Source organism: Ailuropoda melanoleuca, unplaced genomic scaffold (assembly GCF_002007445.2).
Source record: "Ailuropoda melanoleuca isolate Jingjing unplaced genomic scaffold, ASM200744v2 unplaced-scaffold321, whole genome shotgun sequence".
NCBI lineage: Eukaryota > Metazoa > Chordata > Mammalia > Carnivora > Ursidae > Ailuropoda > Ailuropoda melanoleuca.
Window position 1 is genome coordinate 2,477 of NW_023202837.1, and position 3,393 is coordinate 5,869.

The 3,393-nt window shown below is 53.5% G+C and overlaps 1 long non-coding RNA gene across 2 annotated transcripts; it reads left to right on the forward strand.

The window, feature by feature from the left end:
- Positions 1-240: 240 nt before the first annotated feature.
- On the forward strand, positions 241-2,913 carry LOC109488725. 2 transcript variants are annotated; one of them, XR_002141629.2, is made up of 2 exons: positions 241-1,178; positions 2,306-2,913. It is a non-coding gene; the product is annotated as an uncharacterized LOC109488725 (long non-coding RNA). The 2 variants fall into 2 exon arrangements; XR_004622888.1 differs by having other exon boundaries at positions 2,309-2,913.
- The last annotated feature ends 480 nt before the right edge of the window (positions 2,914-3,393 follow it).

Consider the following 3,393-nt stretch of genomic DNA (forward strand, 5'->3'; position numbering starts at 1 on the left):
CATCCCTTAGTGCTCCCATCCGCCACAGCCACAGCACGCAGAAGCCAAGGGTCAGGGAGCTCATGCACGGGGCTCACTCGGGTCAGCCTCCAGGCATGGCAGGTGGGCTGGTCTGCAGGGCATCCCCTGAGCCCTCGGGGTCTCCACTGTAAAAAAAAAAAAAAAAAAAAAAAAAAAAAAAAAAAAAAAAAAAAAAAAAAAAAAAAAAAAAAAAAAAAAAAAAAAAAAAAANGCATGTGGTCAGCTCTTGGGGCCTGACACTGTGTGATCTCCTGTCAGGGATGGCCCTGCCTTGCTCTGTTCAGAGGACCAGCCTCCTTCCTGAGGACAGAAAGGGTTTTTGGCCTCTCCTGGTCATGCTCCCATATTCGAGGTGCTGATGGCATCACTGTTGGTGTGAGCAGGAAGGACTAGGAAGGAGGTAAGCATGTCCCCCTCTCTGGGCAGGGGAGGACGTTCAGGAGAACCTCCTAGGGAAAGCTGGATCCTTCTTCTTCCAGTTCTCATCCTCCCATTCTGTCCTCCCCAAACACCACAGAAGGGAAGTTGTGCTTAGCTGCAAACCCTTTCATGGCCGGTGGTCCTGTGTGGCCACTGCCATTGCTACCTGGAAGCCGAGGCTCGGAGGAGTCGTAGGACTTGCCTGAGGTCACACGATGTCTTCGTCTGCTCCTGCTCCTACAGCAACGTCCCTCAGACTGGGGGGCTTAAACAACAGTCACTCATCTCCCACAGTTCAGCAGTGTGGGATGTGCAAGGTCAAGGTGCTGGCAGGTTCAGTGTCTGGCGAGAGACCTCTCCCTGGTCATGGATGGCCGCCCTCCCATGCTGTCCTCACCTGGCCTTTCCTTGGTATGAGCTCAGAAAGAGAGCTCTCCCATCTCCTCCTCTTCCTATAAGACCCCCAATCCCATCACAAGGGCCCCACCTCCAAACACCACCCCACCGGGGCTTAGGGCTTCCACGCGTGAATTCTGGGGAGGGTTCACCGGCTGGCTCTGCGTGGGACAGAAGGCGTGCCCCCATGTCTCCCACAGGAACAGGGCCTCCGTCTGCCTGCTCTGCTGTGGGCATCGCCAGAATGCCGTCAACTGGGGGGCGACTCCCTGACTTGCCAGCAAATCAACGGAAAGGGAGTGCCAGAGTGACGCTTCCATCCTAGATGGTCAGAGCACAAGGTAATGGGATGTCAGAGCTGGGAGGGGTCTTTGGTGCCATTTCAGCCACCCATGCCATGAATGCGAGCACCAACAGGTGGGATGGCGTACTCGCTGAATGAACGCTACTCAGCTGGGCCCTCCATGGGCACTCCCGCAGGTGGCTTTGCCCACGCCTGCCCTGTGGGGGAGGTCACTTTACTCTTCATGTTGCAGAAGTGGGTCTGGACACCAGGGCCCGGACCCCACAGGGCGGTGGGGGAGGCGCAGGGACTGATCCCGGTCTTCTCTACTTCTGCACACTGGTCTTTCCATCACTCCACATTTTTCTTCTTCCCGCGGAGAAAGTGGAGATAAACCCACCAGAACCAGGATGAGGGAAGCTGTCCAGTCCCCAAGGGGCTTCAGGGGAAAGGGGGTCCACGCATATTGCAGGGTGGGGCCAGGTACCCTTCAAGTCCTTCTGTCCCCAGGATTCTAAGACACTCCCCACCAGAGAGACCAGAACGTAGTCGGTAGAATTCTCTCCTGGACCAGATGAGATGCCCACTGGGTTCATCAGGGGCGCAGCACGAGGGGTGCCCGCATGGCAGGGCAGAGGGAGCTGAATTCTCATGGACAGCCGCCGAGAAGAGGGGTTAGTTGAGCTGCTCTGAGCCCCTCCCGGGGAGCCGGCAGGAGCTAAGTGACATGTGAGAGGAAGTGGCCTCCGACAGCTTCCTGCACACACACCCAGGGAGGTTCGAGTCTGAGTTGTAGGTGAAGGATGATTTCTCTAGTATGGCAAGAAGAAAAAAAAAAAAGGCAAAACATCCGGCTCTGTAATAAAAACAGCCTCATGGGGGCTGGGGGACCCCGGACACAAAACACGCCCAATGTGGACTGGCGCTTTGGCGTGCCAGCTGCACCCCAGAGGCCTGGGTCTGTCCTGCCAAGGCCCCGAAACGTGTTAGGGCCTGCCCAAGGATGCAGGATTCAACCTCTTCCCCCGGGTTATTTGTTTTATTTATCTCCGCCTTGAAACAGTAGTTCTAAACAGTGCAGGCCTTTGACTGCTGACTCAGCTGCCAGAGCCAAAACTCATAAAATCCTATTTCAAAAAGGTCCAATGATTTTATTTTCTGAACATAAATATGAAATTTAATTAGCAGCTTGCCGCTGATGAAGTCGCCACGGAAGCCAGCCTGGAGACGCAGAGCAGGAAGAGACCGCCCCGCATTAAACAGAACCTGCTGCCCCGTTAACCCTCGCCTCTCCCCTGCCCTTCGCCATGACCCCTGAAGCCCGGAGGGGGGAGAGCAGCCTCTGGCCTGGACGGACAAGGCGGCGGGGGGGCGGGGGGGCGCTCACTTAGAGAACGGGATGCGGGTCAGATGTCCCCTCTGGGTTGGTGGGAAGTTCCTGGGCACTCTGGCCTGGCTGGGTTTCCACAGCAGGGCAGGGGTACTGGGAAGAGGCTGGAAGAGCACTTAGGAAGAGCCCCATTACTCTGCTTTCCTGGACATCAGTGAGAGAACAACTTGGGGGTATTCACACTTGACCAAACACGCGAAACCCGATGCCTGCCCTGCCCCGACAAGTACCCCTGGCCTTGGTTAGTCTTCCATAAAATGGGAATCTAGAAATAATCTATAAATAGTTTATAAAATAGGCATAATGCCCACAGCTGGTGGAATTTTAGTGATGATGGAACATATTTCTAAAGCCCGTGCTTGGAATATAGCAGGTGCTCGATAAATGGGAGCCTTCGTTATTATCATTGTGCGGGTTCATTCGTCAAATCCAAAGTCCCAGAACTCACTAAGATCTGAAGTCCTATTGAAAAGAAATGGACTATTTCAAGCATCATTCAAGACTCTGAAGGTGAAACATGAAAAACCCAACCCATACGGTCGGTGCTCAAATAACGCTAACATCAACCAAAGTGTGTCCTGTGCCACGGTGTCTAAGACCTGGGTGTGCGTGGATGGTGTGAGAATGCATCCATCACACGTGCAGAGGTCATGGCTGTGCACAAGCACGGACTCCCCAACACAAACACCTGCTACACGTGAGGGGCTCCTTCCCTCCTGATGGAATCTATAGCATGAAACTTCAGACTTGGTTTGCAGTCAAGGCACACAGTATTATATTCTAGAAAAAAGTTTATGGCAGAAGGTAATAGAGTTTTGAGGGTTTTCTTTCTTGCCTTTTTTTTTTTAATTGAAGCATATTGCCATTCTGTTGGCATTTGAGT